This window comes from Aptenodytes patagonicus, chromosome 2, assembly GCF_965638725.1.
Source record: "Aptenodytes patagonicus chromosome 2, bAptPat1.pri.cur, whole genome shotgun sequence".
NCBI lineage: Eukaryota > Metazoa > Chordata > Aves > Sphenisciformes > Spheniscidae > Aptenodytes > Aptenodytes patagonicus.
The window spans coordinates 35966108-35991023 of record NC_134950.1 but is presented as its reverse complement, the minus strand read 5'-3'; the positions used below and the strand labels follow the sequence as shown (position 1 = coordinate 35991023).

Genomic DNA, 24916 nt, shown 5'->3' with positions numbered 1-24916 from the left:
TCTTTTGAATTACTCCACAGGACAAGCACATTAAAACAAACAAAAAAAAGGACTTCAGACTCAGAAGACTGAGCTAGAAACTGCTTCACCTCGCAGACTTCTTTCATCACGAAACTGTATCAGTTCCCTAATCTCCAATACAATGTTGATCCAAAATGCTTCATGAAGCATATGAGTCTCTAAATCAATGACCAGATTACCATTACTTGGGAATACATATTATTTACATTTGTCACCGATTCAATCCTTCTCTGACAACTCTCTTTACAATAGCTTTGTGTAATTTTGAAAAGAAAGGAAAATTTCCAAACAAAACCAGACCAGACAAATAAGGTAACTAATTATGGAATCAAAGACTAAAAACTAAGATTTTCTCCATCAACAAAATGGCCAAAGGTGGAGATTTTTGTTGCCATTTAATTATGATGTGTTAGCAAAGAAGCTAAAACAGAAAAGGCTTGCCCTGCAATCGAGATAAGATTCATACAACTTGAAATACACAGTGTATGTCACAGAGCAAACAAATACAATAAGCAAATATTTTGGATGTAGTAAATTGCTTAAGCCACTACAGCAAAAGACAAGTAACTAATATGAAAAACGTGTGATCTACAAGGTCATCCACATGCACAGTGTATCTCACACCAGAACAGTTACCTGTACTGTATGGCACTGCTGTACAGTGAGATGTGATGATTCAGGTAAGGATTAAAGACATCTATAATTTAGGTTTCCAAATATAAGCAAGGTGTCTAGGACAATATAAGCAAGGAGTCAAAGGAAATACAGTATGGAACTCTGTAGTCCACCCATGGTTTACCAGTGCCATTTGAGATGTCCTAAGATATCACATCTGCATACCTGCATATTCCATCCGCTGCTGCTTCAACAAGCAGAAATCCTCTCCCAGAAGACCCATGCCACGTCTGACACTGCATGTGGCAGACGGTTCAGATAAACCCCGACATGAAAAGGCAATGAAATGGCAATAATGTATGTGTTTAAACAAATGCGTTACACCACTAGTCAATAGAGCCAGCGGACCCAGGGAGTTATTCAAGGTGATCAAAAAGCAGGCTTCTAACTTAGGATTAGCTAAACCACGCAGCTGAGTGGCAGCTGAAGACTAGACGGGACAACTTAGTGTCTCAAACTGCACTAGATGCTGAAATACAGGCAACTGAAGCCTACCCGAAGTCTACTGCCAAACCTGTCTTAGACAAATAAGCAATCATGGACCTTATTAAAACTAACAGATACAATTACAGAAGCAAATACACTGCCTTGCAGAGAGGTTCCCCACCTAATGTATTTGCCTAAGACTGGTCTTTTTGTAAGGAAGGATGGAAAATGCAGAGGTTAGGGCACTGACTGTAATTGTGCATATTTGCATGTGCAAGAGCCTAAAAACTTGTAACAAGAGAAACTTAACAGAAAATGGAGCATATTGACAGGCAGGAATGCAACTCTTCCCTTGCTTCCCTGGCAACAGCGAGGCTGACGTGAAAAAGCTGAGAAAGGAGCAACTCAGGCCATGGTGTATCTTACTGCATACAGCAAAACTGAACAACCCCAGCCTGTACACACAGCTAATTTTCTCTTCTAACAGAGAAATTATAGTCAGGCCCTGTGTATACCGGACAGCCACTTGAATTCTCAAGTGGAGACTTCACAGGCAGACATGAAACAGAGATCCTAGGTAGAGAAACTTTATTAATATTAATCTTGAACCATGATGGAAAAAAGGATTGCTATTCTCACAAAATAACCTCACCAATACCAAAGATCACTGAAGCAAAGGCTGAAACAAAACAAAAAACCCAAACATCCGGAAATCCCATAGAGAAGACAGCGTGCAACCAGAGCAAACACTCCATGGGGACAGCTGCTTGGCATCAGGGAAGTTCGGGAAGCTTGATTACAAAACTCCCATTTGAAATGACAAGGGAGATGAACCAGATTATCAACTTGACAATTTCAATGCCAGAAGAAAACTAGAAAATAAGGAAAGTCAATCTGTTGCATCAGAAACTGAGCCAGGCAGGCATCTCAATGCTTTTCAACCTGTTCATAACCCAAAGCCCAAGGGGAAAAATTAGGCTATTTCATATAAACGTCCACTACTTCACAAAGATAAACTCATCAGAAAGTTTATTTGTCTCAATTTATTGTTGCTGTCCAGAAAATAGAGAAGATGATCAAAAAGCCATGGAAGTTTCCAACAGCTACTATGAGCTAACCCAGTTCTCACACTGCCACAAACTCCATACCCAGAAAAGACACCGAAACAGCCAGCCAGAATATTGCTTCAGACACAGCCATCAGTTTGACCCAGCCAGGATACTCTGAATTATTACAGAGAAGAAAATGTGAAATTCCTCCATGAAACAGCAAGGTGATCATCAGAGCCTTCTTTGTGGAAGGCCCTCCACATCCAAAATCCATCATGGTTTGAGGTATATCCAAAAAACTAGCCTATACTGTCTTAGAGATCAGAGGCAGGACGTCACACACACTCCCCAACACCAGAGGGTAATATCCTTTGTATTCATCTGCTGCAACTGGAGCAACCACTAATCCAAAGGACAAAAGCTGGCTGTCCAGTATTGTAACTCCTTAGATCTCTTCCTCACCGTGACTGTAAACTACCTACGACTTCTTGAAAACTGAAAATTTGTATCTCCCCAGACACTCTGCGATACACAGTCATATCTGTAATGTTTTTGAAAAGATGACCTCACCTGGTCCCACAATCCTTGAAGAAGGGAGAGTAGGACGATCAAGAAAGACTCCAGGCAACACTGACACAAATTAAGCTGAATTTCTAGGACTACCTCAAAATTTACCCACACAAAACATATCAGAAAGGTTCAAGGAGACAACTAATCAAGTTAGTAACTCCAGAAATTGTGAACACAGAAGCTGAGATTAGAAAAATGTGGAACGAATTATTGGAATTTTTTTTTTTTTTTTTACTTTCTGGGATAAGCCGTTCAAGTGCAACCATTTAAATATTCCACTGAGACTCAAAGGGTTATGCAGAAGTGGTTAGTGGTTGCCATCGTATACAGAGGTCATCATAGCATCTTACTGCAGATGATGTGCAGGTAAACCACATTCGCCTTAGGTTAAACAAAAAAGACTTACTAAGCTTTTTCATGAAGAAAAATAGCTGAAAAGAAGGGAAGCCTAAGCCATTAGTTTAACAATCAATCATCAGCTTAAAAGTGCAGAAGGGGATTAAGCAAGTAAATGAAAAAAACATGACTCAGACTTGACACACTGCCGCTACAGACTTGTTTGCATCAAAGCTGTAATTGGTTCCTTATTTGTGATACTGGAGTCTAATCAGAGCTCCTTCCAAGAGTCCAGTTTCTTATTTAATTAATATTTTTAAATTTCTCTCATATATCTTTCTAAAAAGCTGTATTTTTTTTCAATTTGTGCTAGCAACTACTAGTTATAATCCTAACATCTCAAATAAGCTTTGACTGACTTTAAATTACAAAATACTCTTATTCTAAGTAAAACATCCCTCCAACTGTTATTTTGTTCTGAAGCATGCAAAAATTACTACTTGACTAAAAGTTTATTCCTTAACTAGAAATTGCATATTATTAATGGAATTCAGAAAATTACCTCAGTTTTCCTTGACTGCCTGTGACAAACTACTTCTCAGATCATTTCAAGTAACAAAGCTTAGTGGAGTAGCAGAAACATGCCTTTTCTTTGCAAAAAGTTACAGCTCTTGCTACCAGCCCTCCTCACACCGTAATCATTCCCCTATCATTAACAGCGACAAGATCCTCAGAGAAGGAGGTTTCCGTGGACAAAGTGGCAAGTGATGTGCTCTGTTGCTAGAAGCAGATAAAATTCTGTTTTGTGTGCCTTTTTTTGTTCTTCACGAGTGTATTTAACCAAAAACAGTATTTCAACAGCTCAAGTGATGAATGCCCACCTTGAAGTCTCATACAGCTTCCAAGAAGTTGCAGCTCCTAGACACAGCTGGGGCCAAATTGCCATCTCCTGTTCATGAATCACTCCTGGAGTTCTCCCTTCTCTCAGCTCTCCCATAGACACGTTTTGCAATGCTTGAATATAAGATAATTTTGACATGCAGCTCATGAGACTAGCTCCCTGCTCACTGGGGGACAGAATGGGACCTCTGCTCATAGGCGTTGAGCACCTTGTCAGATCAGGAGTTGTGCAATGAGTTCAAAGAGCCTCCTCCCTATTTTAACTAGAGCTCTCCTCAGTCGATGAATAAAGGTAAAATAATTACCGAGTATTAGATTTGGTATACCAAGTTCTCTGACTGAAGAAAATCACAAAATCTAAGTTTTCAACTGGAGAAAATTAACGGTTTAGAGATGCTATGTTTGGGGGCAAGGTCACGAACTGTTGCAAAATTGATGACGCAAGTCCAGCTCGACAACAATGAAAACAGAGAGTCCAAAAATTAAGGAAAAGGACAGATCATATGTAGCCAGTGGTAACCTGGGGCCACTAACATTGGATTCCAGCAAACAAGATGGGAAGAGACATGTGCCTGGAAGAGTTTAAGAGAAAGCCAAAGGGAACAGAACTAACCGATCCAGCCACATGCAGCAAGCAGCTATCAATGCAGACTCTTCAAGCATCCTGAGAATGAAAAGAATCATCAACAACTCAGCAAAGTACACAAGGACAGCAATCGCCTATTTATTCCTTGTAGCAAACCCATGCTTTGGACAGAAATTATGAAGTTGTGCGATGACACATAGTCAAATAAATCATTTATCTTCAGAAGAAACTACAAATTATAGAAGATTTTGATAATCCGGGAAGAGGAAAAAAATCCTAGTGGCATACTTAGAGATCCTTTCAGAGTTAGCAAAGGCAGAAAACACTAAAGAAAAACTGTTGGATATATGGTAAGTGCTAAACATTAGCTAAACATCAGAAACTTGCTGCACATTGAGCATGCATTCTGCTGCAGCACAGAGACTACAACGCATCTGGCAGGATGGCAAAAGGTTCATCTCTGGAGTTGAATCAGCGAGGAGAATACTAAACTAACAACCAACACCAGAAAGGAAGAGTGCTGGTAAAGAGATTTGGTTCAAATTGAGCACACTGTGAGTGCACAGAACCAGCATGACAAAACCAGACTTCTTCCTCCAAGTCCTTATGTACTAGTGGTTAGGAGTACCAAGTAGGACATATCATAAGATAGCAAATAAAAGATCTCCATTCATATAGTTGATGATTCAGAGTAACTTCTTTCCCCAGACCAAAGGAAGTTATAAGCGTAACTACTATAGGAAAAAATGTAAACAAACTGTGAATTAAAATTTTTAATTCTTTCAAGTATTTTTACACAGATAAAGAGTCAGAAATAAAACAAATGACAACTTCGGCTAAAAGTGCAACCTGATTCAGTGGTAACATGAAATGATTCAAAACAAAAGGAAATAGCACCTGGAAATGAGTGAAAGTGAACAAGAAGTTTGCATATATGAGGAATGACAACACTGTTCACAACAGCATAGGCTCACGACTACCTAGAGACAGAATGGATGGATGGATGGATGGATGGATGGATGGATGATGCTCTGAGCTGCCCTTTAAAGGAATGTCTTTCTTACCACTTGCTGTACTTTCAGGACTCCAGGGCCATTAGCTTCAACAGGGTAAAATTAGCTTTTGTGACTCTGGAACCACCCTAAACCAGAGTGAAAGAACAAACTTGCTTTTGAACTTGCAGGGAGCTAATGCTTCTGTTCACTACTGAGCTAAGACTCCTGTTCCCTACCTTCAAAACCAAAATCAAATAAACAAAAAGCACTTCAAAAGGGAAGAAAGACCCTGTTTTCTAGGATCTCCAACAGAACACGCGCTGTTTGGCTACATATATATGCCTAATACAGTCTCATCTCCTGCAAAAAGGATGCTCCTCATTACAAAGTGCTCTTAGCCGAAAGGCCATCCAACATGTAGGTTGCGATGACACGCAGCAGAAGTTTAGGTAGAAGTGCAGACCCCAGAGCTGTGGAGCAGAGGTCTGCAATCCAGCACAATAGCAAAGACACACACATTTGAAAAGCAGAGTCAGCCCTGGAACTAGAACTGCCTTGGCTAACCCTGTTCCCCTGCAATGCTCTGTCCTGCTCTATCTTAGGGATATACTAGGTATATTAGTTTGATACTAACTATGTCTCCCTTGCTCCTGTCAGCTATGAGGTGCCTGAGCAAAGGTAAACAGTACCAGGCAGTATTTGCAATGATAGCAAATAAAACTGCTTCTTTTTTGGTGCTAGATGTCAAAATTCCTAGTGAGCACAGAGTTGGCTTAAAAGCCTTGAAGAGGTTCAAAGTACTACGTGACCAAAAAGAAAAAAAAATTCAAATCCAGAATGGGTAAGTTGCTGCTTGCATCTCTTTTAAAATGCTTAAAGTATGGTATTAAAGCTATGGTATTAAAGATCCGTTTCACCAGCTACAGCAGCAGTTTGCTCTCAGGCCTACCTCTAATGAAGGTGAATGTTACAAAGTATCAAGGGGCTCTGACAGCAGTAGGATTTGAAGAGAACCAGAAAAAGAGAGTCAAAGTTTTACTTACGGTTTAGTGGTCACATGAAAAAGGGCCTCCAAAGCTACCTCCTCTGGTGAGTTGCCACTGACAGTAATTTGTGAAATGGCCAGTTTCAGGAGAGCCCTGTAATATAACAGCTAAAGAAAAGTGCTGTATTAATTCTTCTCCTGGGACCTGGCAAATAGCTATGGCTGCCTGCAAGTCCGCGTCCAGAATGTCCTCATGAATGACAACTCTACCAAGTCCATGGAAATGGGATCCAGTCCTGGCATCTTCACTGACTTTTCACTTGATTAAGGCTCTAAGTGATGAAGATTGGCCAGTGGAAGAGGGGTGAAGAAAAGATGATGCAGATCATTCTCCCTTCTGAAGAGATCAAATCCCATATCTAAACCTGTGGACTCAGCTAAGAGAGAATGTTGACAGATGTCTCTGAGAAACCAGAGTGAGCTTTACCTGCCTCTTGATCCAGGACAAGCTTCTCATCCCCTTTCATGAAGGACAGACAGCCTTAGTTGCTGTGCAGAAGCTGAGAGGACACCTATTTCATACAAGACCAGTAATTGTGCTGCACTGAATTATAAGAGGGTCAGAAGGGTTTTCAAGAAAATCCCTCTGGAGTCATTCATTAAGATTCCCAGGCCTTAAACAGGTACAAAAGGAATGTCTCTTGGGTGTATACTCTTGAGCAAAATACCCACTGGCAATGTCCACTCGAGGGACATTGCCACCACAGAGGGGACACAGTTCGAAGCAGGCAGGTTAAGTACTATCAGATACACAAAACTGGAACAAAAAGCAGAGAAAACATTTTCCACAGTCTGGAAAGGAAAAAGCCCTGCAACCTAGTATCCAGGACTGAAGAAGGATCAGAAGGGGAAAAAAAAAATTAAAACAAAACAAAACAAAAAGAACACATGACTTTTTAACAACAGATTTTAGATTATTTCTTGTTCTTATCTCAATTAACAAAGCCAAAGCTCCTACAGACTTTGTTATTACATTTCTTTATTTGTATCAATACAGCTGGATGTGCTACAAATTCACCTAACACTGCTCTGTATCGGCTCTGCGCTTTCACCTTGGGAACAGTGTATCTTGATTTCTTCTCTTCAAAATGTATCAGTTGTATGGATGTGTCGTCTGGGTGACATGGAAGAAGTTCTCTGTCACTTACAGCCAGTTACTTATCCAGGCAACTTCAGTTACTGACATCAATCTGCACGTTTAGTATATTGAAATTTCCTTATATTTGTGTAACACTACTTTTTTAACTGCATTTATTGTATAAGAAAGTGTAAACTACAAATATGTAACTGCCAAAAATAAGAAACTAAGAATAGCAATAAAACTTAGGTTCCTCATCTCTTAAAGAACTCTTCTTGTTCCAATAGGTGACCATTTCCATTGCAAGAAACTCCCCCAGAAAATCTGGTCTCCTACACTCAAAAACGTTTCCTTCAGCCTGGAGGCAAACAGCCTCCTCAAAGCTGGCAAGCAGCGGAACTGGAAGCGTGACCACTACCGGTACGATCCTTTGGAAGTTTTCAGGAGAAGACGAGATTGTAAACATACCCTTTGAGTGTGTGGTACTATGGTAAACATCTTAGCAAGCTCTTTTCCCAGAAACTAAGGATGGCAGGTTAACCTACACTCACCATAATACTTAGCCACTGGCTATTACCGGGGACCTCCCCAAACACCAACGGGAATTCGTGCTCAAACACTGATTTCTAATTAGTCTAAAAAGAGCTCCCCCCCCCCCATCATTTTAATGGCGACTAAATGAGAAGATTACGGGGATACAGAAATATTCTGAAGTCAGAATTATTTAATTTGCAAATTTTATTAAATAATTATTTTTTAAATAATTAATAATTAAATAATATATATGCAAATATAAATAATTTAATATGTAAAAAAGTGTTATTTACCAGGAAAAATTTTTAAATTTCATAGTTTGATTTTATTTGGTTAAGTATCAATAAATTTGTAACATACTAGTGATGTACTATACAGAATTGTACTTGATTAAAGCAAAAGATGCGGTACGACACAGGTGAGCACACTGTGACCCTGGAGTACAGATTTCACTACTGGGAAACTTTCCAAATACTACCAGCTTAAAAAAAACCACCAACACAAAACAGTTGCTGTTGAGATGAAGTATGAACAAACTTTAGCAGCTACAGACGTGCATGTGACTTTAGTATTACACTACCACAGATGGTTTTTCAAAATTCATTTTTAGATTAGGAGTTGTGACAAGCAATTTTTTTATTCTGAATATTTTCCAGAACAAAGCCCGACAAGACGTCCCTCAGATTTTTACTGAACTCTTGATCTTTTAAGGCAAACATACTTTGGATAATGCTGATCATGACTGGTCACTGACAATGAGCAGACCCCCTAAACGCAGAGCCCTTGACTTTATATATATATTTTTATATATATATATATATATAAAATATGTTATACACGGGTTCCATTTCCTCTCTTCCTGGAGTTTGTCACGTGCTCCCACCAACTCTGTTCCCGCCCTTGCACCATATATCCTCTCCTCCCTGAGCAAAACTGCCAGCCCCATTCCCTGACCTGCCTTTGCAGAACCCCAACCCTTTATATGCCCCTCAACCAAATGGAAACCCCTGCCTTACCCTTCTGACCTGCTGGTTTCAGAGACCGCATATGTGGTACCCATCAGCAAAGAGCAAGCAGATGAAAGAGGGGTGGCGGGGTGAGAGCCCCAGGCAGGACCTCTGGCAGCTCGACCCTTACATGGATGTATTCACAAGCGTTAACATGGTGAAACCAGCAACAGGAACGGCCGAGAAGTGTGAAGGCAGAAAGGGGTAGCAGGGATTCCTGGTTTCCCACGTGGATTTTGACATCAGTACCCACAGCAGCTTGAAGAGAGCCATTCTCTGCCTTTGTTTCTCTTCCTTTTTTTGGAAGAGAAAGAAAATTCAAGAACTATTGTGAAAAATACAGGCTATGCGTGACCCAAAGACTAGAAATGCAAAATAATTGGTTCTGGCAAAAGACAGGCCTAACTCTTGCCTTATAGTCCTTGCTGTTGCTGACAGGAAATCAATGCAAGCAGGGGAAGGAAAAGTGAAGCTTTGGTGGCTTGTTAACAGAAGTTATGTTGTTACAGTTATCCTGAAAAGATGCAGAGATAGGTCCTTCCCCACCACATCAGTGTGACCCATGTGAGGAAGTAGATACTTGACTCTCCAGTGGGAGAAAATCGGTGCACATGTATTTATGAAGTATACACCAAAAAAAATTGGCACTAAAAACTGCACACTTTATAAGGCCCACTCTCCAATGGTATGATATTATAAGAAGATGTATTTTGGGCTGAAGGACTGGACATACTTGATGAGAGTTTTTTCAGTCTTTTCAAAGACTGACAAATCAATAGCCATGTATTTCGGGCAGGTCAAAACAAACCGTCTAGATAGAGCATGACAGGTGCAGCTTTCCTAATGGTTAGAGAAGCAGTCTTGGAATTGGAGGATCTGCTTCACTACAGCCTGTTGCCTAACCTTCCCAAGGTCACTTTTCACAACACTTTACAAATAAAACACATAGTATTTGATTCACTTCCCATATTTACACCAATGTAAATCAGGATTACAGTGGAGTTATGTTTATAAACCCGTGTAGGAAAATCAAGCCCAATATTTGCCCCCAAGGAAGGGGCTTATCGAGTTAAGTGCTTATTTAAACTTGGTCAAGTCAAAGATGGGGATAAATGTTTTAGCAGGACCTGTTGTGATAGGACAAGGGGTAATAGTTTTAAACCAAAAGAGGGTAGATTTAAACTAGATATAAGGAAGAAATTTTTTACGCTGAGGGTGGTGAAGCACTGGCACAGGTTGCCCAGAGAGGTGGTAGATGCCCCAAGGTCAGGTTCGACGGGGCTCTGAGCAACCTGATCTAGTTGAAGATGTCCCTGCTCATTGCAAGGGGGTTGGACTAGATGACCTTTAAAGGTCCGTTCCAACCCAAACTATTCTATGATTAAAACACCTCTCATCAGGTTTTCCTGCAAGTAAAATAAGGAAGTTCCTTCACAAACTACTTTCACAATTCAGGATGTAAGACTGTTCAAATTTATTATTATTTTGATGTAATTCTTGGGGGACGAGGTAGCTTAAGCTGGCAACAAGATATATAAAGACTCTGGCCCCCAGACTACAGTCTGAACTGAACCCAAGCTGGATGACTTCTGCTAAAGCTGAGCAATGTCACTGAAAAGTTCTCTGCAAAGCAAAGAAAATCTGAACTGCCCCTTTCCCTCAAAAACTATGAACAAGCAGGCAGTCTTAATCCTGTTCCTAGTTGTCAGCAACAGGAATCTTAGCAAAGACAGGCAAGAGCAGAAATCTCTCTCCAGGAGTTTTTCTAGGGCAAAGCTAAGATCAGCGGCTGGAAATCAGTACTGGAAATCTTACATTGGTGCTGGCTTTCTAGAAAAAAAAGATTTCATTCAGAAATCTGTCAGCCTGGCGCTGTTTATAGGCAGCAATGTCACAACAAAACCTGTACAGAACCTCCCTGTATTTAGTAAATGGCTTAAATACATTAATATTATTACACTGGTGTAGATTGCTAACCTGGAATTACCACACAGCTCAGGAAGACTTTATTCCTGCACAGCTTGACGCCACTAATAATGTAAGCGAGATATAGCAATATATGCTCGCTTACAGAAGCGCAATGCAACTACACCTAGTTACACCAGAGCAAATAGTCTTAACTCGCGTCTTGCAATGCCATGGTTATTCATGCACTGTTCAAGACAGTATTTCACACAAAGAGAAGGGCTACAACAACAACACTTCATCTACTCTTTTGTACAATATAAACTTTTTTTTAGTACCGTGGCAGTTGCACGGGGAGCATTCCAAGCATGGCTTGCTGGCCGTAAGGCAACGCCGGGCAGATGCACTGTGGGGAAATTTTTTGCTTGAGTATCACTGGCTTGGCGGGTGGGACCCTGAGCACTACAAGGCAAACAACTCCGCCGCGGGATTCGCCCTCCCAGCGTGCCCCAAGCAGCCCACGCTGTCCCAGGAGGGCACAGTTGTGACTTCCAGGCCTGGCTGCGATCGAGATGAACTTTCTCCCACCAGAGAGACCTGAACACCGGGAAAACGCCGCCCGCCGCCTGAGCGGCCTGGGCTAGGCTGTTTAACAGCAGCGTCTCCCTGGGTCCCACCCCCACCTCAATGACAGCCCCGAGGCCCTCGTGCCGGGCGAAGGCCAGCAAACCGCTCCACTGCCCATCGCTTTGTGGAAGAGACGCCGACATCCATTTTGGGAGCGGGAGAGCCCAGTCCTGCTGGCAAAGTTTCGGGCCCTGTCCAAAGTTTGGGGGCAGCGCAAGATGCGCAAAGCGAGAGCGATTAACACGGCGTAGAAAAACGCGGCGGCCGAGCTGCGGGGTCCGCGCCGCTGACCGGGCGAGGAATGCCCGACGCCCCTCGCCCCGCCGGCGGCGAGCTGCCACCGAGCGACCCCGAGGCCCCGCGCCTCAACCCGGCGCCGCCGAGCCCGAGAGGGCACGCCGGGCCGGGGCAGGCCAAAGGACGAGGGGCAAGTTCAGGTCGCACCCAACTACTTCCCGAGGTCTGAGGCAGGACAGGCCCGGCGCGGTCCCCGCCGAGCCGAGCCCAGCCCCACGGCACGGCACGGCCGCGCCGGCCGCGGCCCGGCCTTGGCGCAACGGCCGCCGCCAGCAGCCGGACTCGGTGCTGGGGGGAGCTACGAAGGCGGACTCCTCCGCGGCCCCCAGAGGCGGCGGCGCTGGGGCGGCCCACCTGTGCCCCCGCCCGCCTCCTCCGCCCCTCAGCGGGTGGCTGGGGGCGGGCGGGGGCCCCGGGGCGGATGGCGGGGCTGGTGCCTCCTCCACCGCCGCCCCCCGCCGGAGCGGAGCGGGCCGGCAGCGCCGTGGCGCAGAAGTGCCTGCCCGGCCCCGGCGAGGCGGGGGGCGCCGAGGGGCCGGCGGAGCCCTCGCCCCGGCGGGAGGAGGGGGGGGGAAACGGGACGGGGACTGGGACGTCGTGGCTGAAGCAGCCCCCTCCCCTCCGGCCTGGCCCGGCGCGGCTCCCCCCCGTCCCACGGCCTCCCCGCTCGGCGGCGGGGCGCGGGGCCGCCCCCGCGGGCCCGGTTACCTGCTTCCCGGGGACACTTTGGAGACGCCTCCAACATCGGCAAACACTAAAGAGAACTGACCCCGCCGCCGCGGCGGCCGCCGCCGGCCCCAACCACTCCGCCCCCCCCCCCCCCCCCCCAGCCCGCCCTCCCGCCGCCCCGCCTCGCCGCCTCAGCGCCGCCCGCCACCCCTCGCCGGCCTCCCCCGCCTCTCCGCCGCCGCCGCCGCGTCCCGCCGCCCGCGGAGGCCTGCCGGCGCCGGACCCGGGCCTCGCTCCCCCCCCGCTCCCGCGGCACGAATGGCCCCGTCCGCGTCCCTTTCCCGGCCCGCCGAGGCGGCGCGCAGCGCCCCTAGCGGCGGGCGCCGGGCGCTGCTCCCCTCCGCTCCGCGGCGCCCGCCCGCCCGCCCGCCCTCAGCCCCGGCGGGGCCCGCCGCTCTCCGGTCTCCCCCTTCCCCCGCGGGGCCGAGGCCGCTCCGCCTCGCCCACGCGCGGGAACCGCGCGTGGGCGAGGCGGAGCGGCCTCGGCCCCGCCGGGTGGGGAAGCCCGGCCCCGCTCCCCCGGCCGGGGCGCCGCCGTCAGCTGGGTGCTACGAGAGGAGCAGCGAGGGGTGTGCGTGCGTGCGTGTGTGTGTGTGTGTGTGTGTTTCATTTCGTAAATAGCCTGGCGAGATTCTTTACCTCTCCGTTTCTCATGTTTTCTGACCCCTACTGGCTGTTTCCTGAAAGCCGCTGTCTGCACCGGAGGCAGATGCTTCTTACTCTCTAAAAAGAGATTAAGCAAAATAGCGAGGCTTAATGCAAGGGAAAAGAAAATAACGGCTTGCAGTAATACAGGGGAGGTGGGTAAACAGAATACGGCACAACAGAGCACCGGCTTTACACCCCCCCCCCCCCAATCTGGTGTTACTCATCTCGCTCCACGTTGGACCGCGTAATTCTCCAACATGGTTTCAATCTCAACTCCTTTCCCCTCCAAGGCAGCGGTTTTCAGAGGCAGGCAAGAAGACATAAACATGATTTGTGTCAAAAATTTGCAGAATTAGAAAACGCGTTCGGTCAAATCATGTTTGATTCGAGTCAAATCACTACCGGGCTGGCGAAGGGGAGGATAACTGACGTAGTTGCCTGGCTCTGCCCCACAGCTACCTGGAGGGAGGCTGCAGGAACAGGGGCCAGGCCTTGCAGGCGTGGAGGTTCGGACTGCACATCACCCAAACCTCCTCCTGCCCCGGGCGGGCAGGGCAGCAGCAGCACAGGGTCCCAGGTTGGCTGCAAAACCTCCCTCCTTCCACATCGCCAGGGCTCAGCTAGATAAAGCCATGGCTCACCTGGTGCATTTTTTTTGGACAGCCCTGTTTCCGTGCCCTTCCACCAACACCAGGCCCTATGGTTCTGCCATCATAAAACATTTACCCTGTTGCCATCTTTCAGGTTTTTGCATGTCCCCTACTGAAGACAAAGCTGGACAGAAGAAAAAAAAAAAAAAAAAAAGGAAAGCACTTAGCAGTCAGATTTGGGGATATGCAAAATTGAGATTAAAGGCTAAGTAGTTTCTTGAAGTCTTCCTTTAAGTCAGAAATTAATAGAATAAAAGGGGGGGGGGGGAATCAAAGAAATTAATTTCTGACTATCTTTAGCACTAAAAAGATAACATTCAAATTCTTTATCTCAAAGTAATCAACACTTTATTCTTCATTAAAAAAAGAAGGCTTCCGAGTTTAATCCACAATCCACCTAATTTAGTTTGTAAAAATCTGCTTTCTTGATTGGCTCAAGTAATTATTTGCCAAGTAAGACAAACCAGGAATTTTTAAATCCACAACAAAGCCAGGTAGAAGCATCAGAACTTGAAGCAATGAATTTCCTACCCGATTTGCAAGACTGCAGTAACAAAACTCTTCAGGCTTAAAAACAAAACCAGATTTTTTTTTTGGGGGGGGGGGAAGATTCACATATCTTTTTTACTAGGCAATTGGATTTTAATGATCGCTATGAGATTCAGAACATTAGATATAGCAAATATAATTTAAAAACCAACAGATATTTGTCAGGATCAGAATGAATCCAGAGTTCGTATTTCCTCCAGTATCTGTTATTCCATAAGATTTTTTTTTTTTAAAAATCACGACTTGAAAACATGTGGTGGATCAGTATGAAAACTGAGCAAAACCGAAAAAGATGCAGCCTGACAAGGTTACCCACTCATGGTACAGACACGCTCTAATAGCACACAGCCCAGGTGAATTTTGGTAATAAGCTTGTATATTCTAGACAGTAATTTACACACCAAATTACATGTGATAGCACTTAGCGGCAGGGCTGTATTATGAGTATCTAAGTGATAGCAAGGTTTTATTCATACTAACAGAACACTAACATGACATTAACAACTTGTTTAAACACATTTTGGGAACTTGGCATTTGCTAAGACAGTTTTATACATACCCTGTATTCATCCGTGGTAGCTCGTCATCCTCCCCTTCTTATTCCTCCGTTGTTTAGTTTTCTGTTTCTGAGATTCTTTACCCCTTATTTCATTTAAGAACTGAGCACAGAAATACACAGTATAATACAATTTCTTCTGTATTCTTCTGATATAATTTAGCAATGGATAATAATGCAAGTACTTTTCATAAGGCTACTACAAGTTTTTGCGTAAGAAGTTCAATCAGATGCTGAATCATGATGATGTCTATTGTGGTTTTTGGTTTTTTTAGTTTGTTTGTTTTTTTTTTACGTCAAATTTTACTTTTTACTTTACTTACTGTTAGTAGTTTGAAGAACAACCCTATAGTATAGCATATACTTAGTATTGGTGTACCCAGCAGAAAAACGCATTCAAATGAAAGTCAGTATCGTGTTACAAGCGAGGTTTTCTGAACTTTCTGCAATAGATAGATGTAATTCCAACAAGCCTCTAAAATCTCTAGTCTGTGCTACTATTTCAATACCTAATATTTTTATAATATTGCTATTACTACACAGCTAAAAACTTAGTTTAAAAATATATCTTGAAGTATACTTTATCAACTCAGAAGTCTCATATCTTAACATACATTCTGTGCTGCAAACGGCATATAGCTGAAAGAAAACTGAATACAAAAGAGCAAGTTTTATCCGAAAACTTACCATATACGTTGGGTTTTTTTTTTTTAAGTACACTGATGACTTCTGGATCTAATTTTGTCCAGGTATAAAACAAAGGATCAAATATTTTATAATCATTTTAAGTCCATGATAGTGTTTTGCTTTTTAAAAAGTTTCCTATATGATTGGAGCTTTACATATATGAACAACTAAGTTGCATTACTAGCCACTCTTTAGGATTACTGTGTACCTCTATGGGTTTTTTTCTCCTATTGTTAAGAGATACAGGGTAAAGACTAGTCAGTACCTCCAGTAAGAGCAGCTTAATAGAACCTAAAAACTTCCTGATTTTTGAAAATGAGATGCATAGTTTGTATATACTCATTCACTCTACTCCATTAGTACACAATGGGAGTGTCATGACTTGCCCAACAATCTGGTTTCAGTAGGTAAGTTGTTAATAGGAGTGATTAATTCAGTACGCAGTTCGAAAATGAGGAAGAAAAAAAGCCACAGTAATGCCTAACTGGGGGAAGGGGTACAGCGTAATTCCATTTAGTCTATATACACGAGTGCAGGACATTTGAAGACACTTGGCCTTGTCATTTTTAACCTGATTCAGAAAAAAATAAATTAGCACTTTCAAGCTGACTTGCAAAAATCAAAATATTTTAATTTTTACTGATAAATTTTATTATTAGAATTGTAATTTTTTTTTAAATGTCATCAAGAAATGAGTTTCCACTGCTCAATACACACTGGTGCAACAAAACAAAACAAACAAAAAAATCCCCAAAGAAAATACACAGTGATATATTTAACAAGGAGGAGATTCACAGAACCACAGAAGCAGGAGTCTGCTCTTAATCAATACGTTAGAAACAGAAAAATTGGTTGGAAAAGACCTTTGAAGGTCATCTCCTCCACCACTCTCCCTGCCCCCTCAAACTAGGACCAATTTTAAAGCTGGATCTGACTTTGGAGTTCGCAGGTTGCTCAGCTTAGTTTCGAAAATCTCCAAGGACGGAGATTTTACAACCTCTTCCAGCAATCTGTTCCAGGGTTTGATAAAGTTTCTTTTTAGCTGTACTTCTAAAATGTATATTAAAGAACTTAGATGATATTTTGATACTGAAGTTGAACGAGTAATTAAGCTAATACAGAGTGCTCATAATATACCAATAGGAAGTGGATAATGCATTATTTATGTTAGTCAGAGTCATTCAACTGAATGAAAGCCTCTAATAGCTCAATACCAGAAGAATGGGTCACTTAATTTTTTTTAACAGTATTTTTCCAATAACTAAAAGCTGTTAGAAAAGCAAAAGCCAGGAGTTTGGGATTATATTTGAGTAAAAACCCAGTATTATAAATAAACCTAAGTCTAATCAGACCACTGCTCTCCCACAGTTCTTACAGGTGCAGAACTGCGACTATGAAAGTAGATTTTTTACTACAATGCATGTCATGCAAGTGACTAAATTTATCACCTTATGTAGTACATAGAATGAGAGACATGAACAAATCAAGATACAACAAACTTACAAGTAAATACTACAGAGTTTTCTCAGGTGATGGAAATCATTTATTCTTTATGCTCCAGCGAAGACTCACGAGCACTGAACTTTAACAACTCATGTAACACATTATCTTTCATGATTCACATCCAAAATGCGAGTTCCCTAAATCGGATGAATCACAGAATCACTTCAAGAATCTAAATGAAGTGAACTAGAACTTGTGCTTGTCAGCATATATTCAACTTTTCCCATCACTTCAAGTTACTGTTACTATTAAGGACATTGTGCAACTTCTAGGCCGTCATCTCCTTTAGCAAGTAATTTTTTTGGAACACACCAAAGTGAATCCAACCAAAACGATGTGCTGATTTTGCAGCTACCAGCTTACATCTAGGTCTCTTGCCATCAAGGTGTCAAAGCCAGTTCTTCATTTGCTGGCCCACTGACCCAAATTCAGATCGCTTTGCAGGTAGAATTGTATTTCCCTGTAATTATTTGCTCCCATTGCTCTCATACATCAGTGCTGGAAATAGTAAAGCTTTGTCTAAATAAAAGCTTTACCCTTTTAATACTACTAGTGAAATTTAAAGATTATACTGGTAAATTATATATAGTAGGAGTTGTATTACACATTCAGAAAACTTCACGTTATTCATTATCCTAGTTCACGTATTCAAAACTGCACAAAAGTTAGCCCTAGGTATCTAGTTTTAATTTGCACATTTAATTTGTTTTGAGTTATAATGACATGACTGGTTGTATGCCAGTTATTGCCATCATTTTCCATTTATTTTCAACACAAGGAACTGTAAGAACTTTCTGTACAGTCATCTGCTTCCTTACAACTACAGAAAATGTGATTATGTGTATTTATGCCTATCTAGTTAGTATGCATAGTAACTGTATAAACTCGTGTGTGTGTATGCACAGTTAGTTAATACATGCAAGTTCATCATCTATGTTGAATGCAGGGAACTTCTCGTATTTCCTACGTGTTTTCCAGATTTAGAAAAACCTAGGTTTGGACTACTCCTGTAAAACACAGATCACAGAATTTTAGAAGAAAACCCAGATAATTCAGGTCAATCAGGGCTTCAGATCTCACGAGTACAGGCAATGAAGACAAATGTAACTACAGTTTGATGAATTAGCGAGAACAACAGCAGAACTACCAACCTGAAGATCATGGCGTATCGGGTTTCCATTACAAAGCACACAGACATTTAGGAATGGCCCACTTCTGCATTACTGGGCTTTGCTACTTCATGAGAATACATTGGCTTTGCTCAGAAGTATGGGAAAGCCAAAATGTAATTACAGGCCAAAGAAGCAAGAGATTCTGTAAGATTAAATTCCTATTTACAAGCCTGGGTTTGTTGGGGTTTTTTTGTTTGGGTTTTGCTTTATGGATAGCATTCTGACTACATAAAAAGGCCTTCAAACAAGTCCAGACACGGTGCTATTTTCATTGACCATGTCGTACGAAAGAATCATGTCCATCTTGAAGTGCTTTGGATTCTCATTAGTGCCTCTCACTGCAGGCACAGATTACAGCAGCATACTTCAAACACAACGGAAGCTACACCCCTAACAGCACCCGTCGGTCTGTACATCCGCGTCAATACTAGGTATGTTTATTGGCACAGTCGTGCTGGTAAGAGATTGTACCTAATCGTACCTGTCGACACCTTTACAAGTAGCAGACTGTAACCGCCTAGGTCACAGAGAAAGTAGGGAACAGGCCTTTTAAATCTTGAAGAAAGTTAAGGCCGGTGTTGGACATGAAAATTAAGTATTTCACTCATCGCCAAACACATTCTTGTACTGGCATTAAATTTACCTGATATAGGTAAGTAGATGTAAAAGGACACAACCAGTCTGGAGAGAATTGAATCAGTAGAAAGGTGCTTTCCATTCTGCGTAGTTCGTTTGCTTTTCCACCCAGCTATGTAAATTACACTGCTACAAAACGTGTTGCGTACTTCACTGACAATCTTATATTCCATACCGCACCAGGATATTTAAGGCAAGCAAAGCCTAACCCTCCCAAAATACTCCTTTTATTGCAGGACAGTGGAAAAACTCTGCAACGAGTTGAAAAGGACTTGAATTTCTACTATCCTGTAGAAGTAAAAAAATTACTTAAGGCAATTGGGCAAGATTATAAAATTATACAGTAAGTTAAACCTATATTAAATTAGGAAGTTTTTTAATTATTATTCTCTTGGAACAAGGACTATCTTAGTCATACATGGAGTCAAACAGTAAGCAGAAAAGAGACAGAAATTCTCTGTACACAGCCTTATGCAGACTATTCATAGAGGAAAAGGCTTCTCTTCCTCTCCCTCCCTCGCCCCCCAAAAAAAAAAGCTTCAGAAGTTACATGTATTGTAAACATGAATTGGTAATGACATAAAGGGTTTATCATAGTCAATGGGAACAACACTGAAGCATTGCCTACACGTGCTCCTCATAAGTATAGAATCTCATGAATGGAAACACTAAAAGCAAGGACAACCAGCAGCATTGTCACTCAAATGACGTTTGTTTTTAGAGGTTAACTGATGCCTTCAATTTTCTGTTAATACTATTTCCTGCCAGCATACACTAGCATCAGTCTCAGTTTGCCCGATTTTTTAAGTGACAGCTCTCAGAACTAGATGTGTGCTACTTTTAGGGATGGCAGCAACATACAGCTTCAAAACATGTGAAGTGTTACGGAGTAAACAGTAGGTATTACATCAGTTGAAAATACAGAATCTATGCATCATCAAATGCAATTTAACTACTCAGCTTCACCTACAAAGTAGCCATTTCTAGGTGAGCTTACCATGCAATAAGTTTGCTGTGTATTATGTATGTTATAGCCACTAGCATTGTAACTTTTCCACAGGACAACAGTGAATTTATAACAACGTATTTTGAAAGAGACATGAATCATATTTATCTTAGATTAAGTTGATTAAAGCTGTTTGGCTTCAAAGCATTTGACAATCCTGTCAAAATTAAATCTCCAACCCTTAGTAAAAGTTTCTGGGGGACTGCTAATAAAATTATAAATTACTGGCAGTTACGAAGCACAAATAGTCATGTATGGAATATGACAAAAATAGCTGGACTAAATTCTATTGCTACATGAAGGAGTAATACATTTGACAGTAAATTTTGCAGCAATTCAAACTTCATAATTTTTTTAAATGAGCAGTCATTTAAAAAAAAAAATAAAAATCTTATCCTGCATTGTCACCAAATCATCAGTTTGCAATTATGTGCTAGCTGTGCCAGGGCAAGGGGAGTTTGGGGATTATAGGAGTTCTAGAGTATTTTGAGAATTGACACAAAGGCATTAACTGGATGTTTCTGCTAAAATGCTGCTGTATAGCACTTAATTAAGCCAGAACCTTTCCCACCCATCCAATTATTTACCAAAAGCATTAGTTTATTAGTTTTGTGATGATTGAACGTTGCTGAATTTGACAATTTAAGTGAGAGTAAACCCCCATATAATTTGAGAAGTTCAGTGTTCATTTAATAGAGTACCAATCTACTACCTGAACAGCAATTAAAAACACTTAAAAAGGGAACGTCTATGACAGATATGTACTTTTTTCAATTTCTCTGAAAGTTTAAACAAGTGCAGTGCCCACATGCCTTCACAGAAGTTAGTGAAACATCCCCATGTCTGAAAATATTTTGATCCTTCAAAGCCATATTAAGACAAAACATAAGCAATCTACAAGGCACTGTGTCTTTACAGATAGATGAAAACCACCCCAAGATTTTCAAGTCAGCTTCCTCACTACACCTACAGTTCACTATGGGACTCAGTCTATTATTGTTTTATATATACATTTGATAAAAGAAAAAAATTAAACAGAAAAAACACCTTAGACAATAAAATCCAAATTTGGAGGGAGGCAGCCTCTAAGTTTCTACTTCAAGACACAAGCTAGCAAATTCTCACTTCCTTTTCTCCAGATTATTTTTAATGCATTAATCTTAACTTTTAAGAAAAAAAAGAATGAAAATGTGGAAGTTGATGGAAACCTGCACTTTTAAATGAAAAGCTATAAATAATAAGGTCCTTGATACTGTATCAAGGAAGGTAAAGTACAACATACATATCAAGATGGATATACACTAAAATCAACCCAGGTTAATGCATGGTTTAAGCAAGATTTATTAACCATCTTTAGTATGTACCTACACATAAAACTACCGTGGAGACCAAGACCAAGAAATAAAGCTCTACGACAGAAAGAAGCAGCGTTCTGGTGCAGACCATGCAGCAGGACTCCTTTCCAGAGGCCAAATCCTGCAATAATACTTTGCAAATATAAGAAAGAAAGAATTAAGTAAATGCCTTATCTTGTGATAAACTCCTAACAGTGACAGGACCCTTTACTCAAAATCAATCAATCATGACAGCTGCCTTGAAATGCATAGAAAGCCATCTCACCACAAAACAGTATGGAATCGGCTTATGCAAAGTTCACCACAAATTTTCCAATTAGATCGCTGGTTTACTCCAAAGAGAAACCTGAGACATTAAACGTGAGGTGCAGGGACACTCCAGACTGGGCTGGCTGGCACAAGACAACTCCTGTCATACTTACCCAGGTACATCCAATACTGGATAAAAATTTTAGATGGATTTACATTTCAGAAATCATTCAGGAAGACCTAAGCCTTACTATATTGCATGCTACAGTCACTAAGGTAAGGAAACTTGCCTTCTGGATGAAATGACAATTCATATCAACATCCAAACGGTAAACCTTTACAATGTTTGCTTTCAAAAAGTGTTGCACAGAAATGAGTTTAAAAAAACCCCAACATTACAAAGTAGCTGATGGGGAAAGTATAGAAGTAGATGACATATTTAGATGAGTGTAAGAACTATTCAGAGAAGTTTTTACGGAAAAGAATCACAAGCTTTTCTATATAACATTCCCTAGTAGTACCGGAGATACCAGAAGACAGGAGTAATGTCCAGATGCGATTTAGTCTATTCCTACAGACTAAAGAAAGGAAGGAAGCGGACAGAAGGAACTCTCAGAATTACAAAAACACATAGCAAAGTGCCATACCAGGTCTATTTTTCACCTGCAAGACTTCAGAATCCCGTCAGGCATACTATGAAGTCTACTTGGCTCAGTTTACTAGGATTTCTGGAAAAAGTATTGCAAAGGCAAAAAGAAACCTATTACCTCAGTTCATGGAGAGGGCTATCCATCCTCCGAGTTGTAAAGTTTGATTGGACCAGTGATTTTTCTTAGTACAGCATATCCCAACAAACTCTGATACTGGTTTTCATACAGGACCTTGATCCTTCAGTTGCATCAAGACCATAGTTGCATTGCATTTGCCCTCTTCCACTTTTGAAGAGCTTTGCAACGTAAGAATTACAGCTTGGTGCAATTACTGATGTCCTCTTAAAAAAAACACACCGCGCCACCAGCCACTGATTCTCTGAGAATCTTCAGAAATCTATCGAACTTAACCTCTAAGAACTGGCTGTTCCCCCTCTCACTTCTCCCTCCCACCCCACTTTGTGAGCATAGCTTATCTCCCCATGGCATCCTCATTGTGTTAGTCAACACAATTTGCAGGAGCATTTGGGAGATCGTTCCCAACACAGGATTGTCCGGACTATTACTTGTTTAAGGAAGCTGAAGTCACCTGTTAATCCAGCATGATGCTGAAGACAGAAATTACTGCTTGGGGCATATGATAATGCACGGATACGTAACACATTAAAAGAGAGTTATAGTCCAAAACTCAGTGTGATACAAAACACATTGGTGCAAGGTGATGCTCCCCAATTTCTCTGTTCCCCGTAAACTCAAATCCTTATGCAAATAAAGACTTCAGGCTCGATATATTCTAAATCATCTGGAGATTGGGTGTTTTATCAGTCTTTGTGACTTGTTTACTTAGTGATGTATACTTCCTATACTGCTACTTTCAGAATACTAACTTCGATAAATTGCCTACACTCAATAAAGGTGTACTTTATTTTGTGCATGTGAAATATAGCTACCAATGTTTTCTGTAGACATACGGACAGTTTAGAGAATAAGAGAGAGATAGTCAAGAGCTATTCATCCTTCGTCACCGGTCAGAATGACAGCTGTCACATGCTCTTTACTGACCCAGTACAAATAATAAATTGAGATCAAAACCATTAGATTTCAACCATCTTTTGAACAAGACCTTCAGAGGAAGGCGTGAGATGAGGAACGGTGTGGTTTTTGTCTTGAGAATGTCCTACCACAGTGCAAGAGTCCTGTTCTTTAAGCATATAACAGACAAATGAGATCTGTATCCAAGATTTCTGTTTCAAGTGTTTTCTGTATTAGAAGATGACTGTACCACATTTGGCTTTCTATCTAATCTCAAGAACATTTGATTTGTAACATAATGATTGTTTTCCTTTTGGAAAATAACTGGGCATTTTCTGAGCAGCTTCACTGAATCTGTAACTCCAGATTTGATTAAGGTTTGACAATGTTGCTCTGATAAAAACTTAAACCAAAAATATTCACATAGAGCAATGCTAGCAGCCTTGCTATTTCGAAAAAACAAAACCCAAAAAGCCAACCAAAAAAATCCTGGGCACTGAAACTCAAGGCATCTAAATTGAGAGGTAACAGATCACTAGAAGGCTTTGGAACAACAACAGAATTTTTACTAGAAAACAGAGTTACAACAGATAGGAGAACCCCCTGCCATAGATTGTCATAGGCAGTCCAGATCTCCAGCTCTCAGGCTTCTCATAGCACGTAACTCAGCTTCTGCATAAAACAAGGTTTCTAGTACTTTACATTATGCAGAAAAGTCTAAAGATATGAATCAGGTTTCAGCCATCACCTCTCAAACCCCAACTGCACAATCCTTTCCATTTCTTGCACTAGCTCCGAAACTCTTCATTATGCAGCAAGCTGATTCAATTTGCTAACTGAGAAGATTTTCACTTTTTCTTCTCAAGTCAGTTTCCTACTGGCAGACTCAGACAATAAAGCTAGATGCAAGGTAGGAACGTGAATCATGAGGCTGGAAAGGAAGAAGGAGTACAAATTCTTCCTTTTCTAAGTGGCAGTAAACTCAGAGAAGACATTGAATAGCAGGAACCCTGCTTGATTTCATCTCTAAGGATAAAATGCCCTGGAGAAGTGCATTAGCACCATCCAGATAATATTGTAGTCCTGGGAAGAGAAAGGGCCCAGGATGTTCATCTGAACAAATTTAACCCTGACCTACTTGGCAGAAAGCACTCCAAAGGGCTCCAAGAGAATAGGTTCCCACCTGCTGAAGACAAGACAGAAGTTTTAAGGTCTTATCATGGAGATTTTAAATACCAAAAGACAGACCAGCATGAGGGAAGCAACTGTGGTCAGTATTACAGGATTTCAGATTGTAGCATCTTTCTTTGAGGCTATCATTATGGTTTTCAGTTCTTCGTTGAATTCCTATTCCAGAAAAGTAGAGTCTCTTGTAAGCAGCTCTTTCACCAGCAGAAGTCAAGAGAAAAATGACACTTCAAAAGACATAGCATGTATGTAAAC

At 41.8% G+C, this 24916-nt stretch overlaps 1 protein-coding gene across 6 annotated transcripts in view; it reads right to left on the bottom strand.

Moving 5' to 3' along the window:
- The window catches only part of STAU2 (staufen double-stranded RNA binding protein 2), a 178013-nt gene extending 164572 nt beyond the window's left edge, over positions 1-13441 (bottom strand). For 3 of the 6 annotated variants that reach the window (XM_076329539.1, XM_076329544.1, XM_076329543.1), the window contains exon 1: positions 12760-12837. The gene's annotated coding sequence lies outside the window, so the exon portion shown is untranslated. Of the gene's footprint in view, positions 1-6601; positions 6625-11465; positions 11616-12759; positions 12838-13419 lie in introns of those variants that run through there. The other 3 variants (XM_076329542.1, XM_076329540.1, XM_076329541.1) reach the window with 3 other exon arrangements.
- Between the last annotated feature and the right edge of the window lie 11475 nt (positions 13442-24916).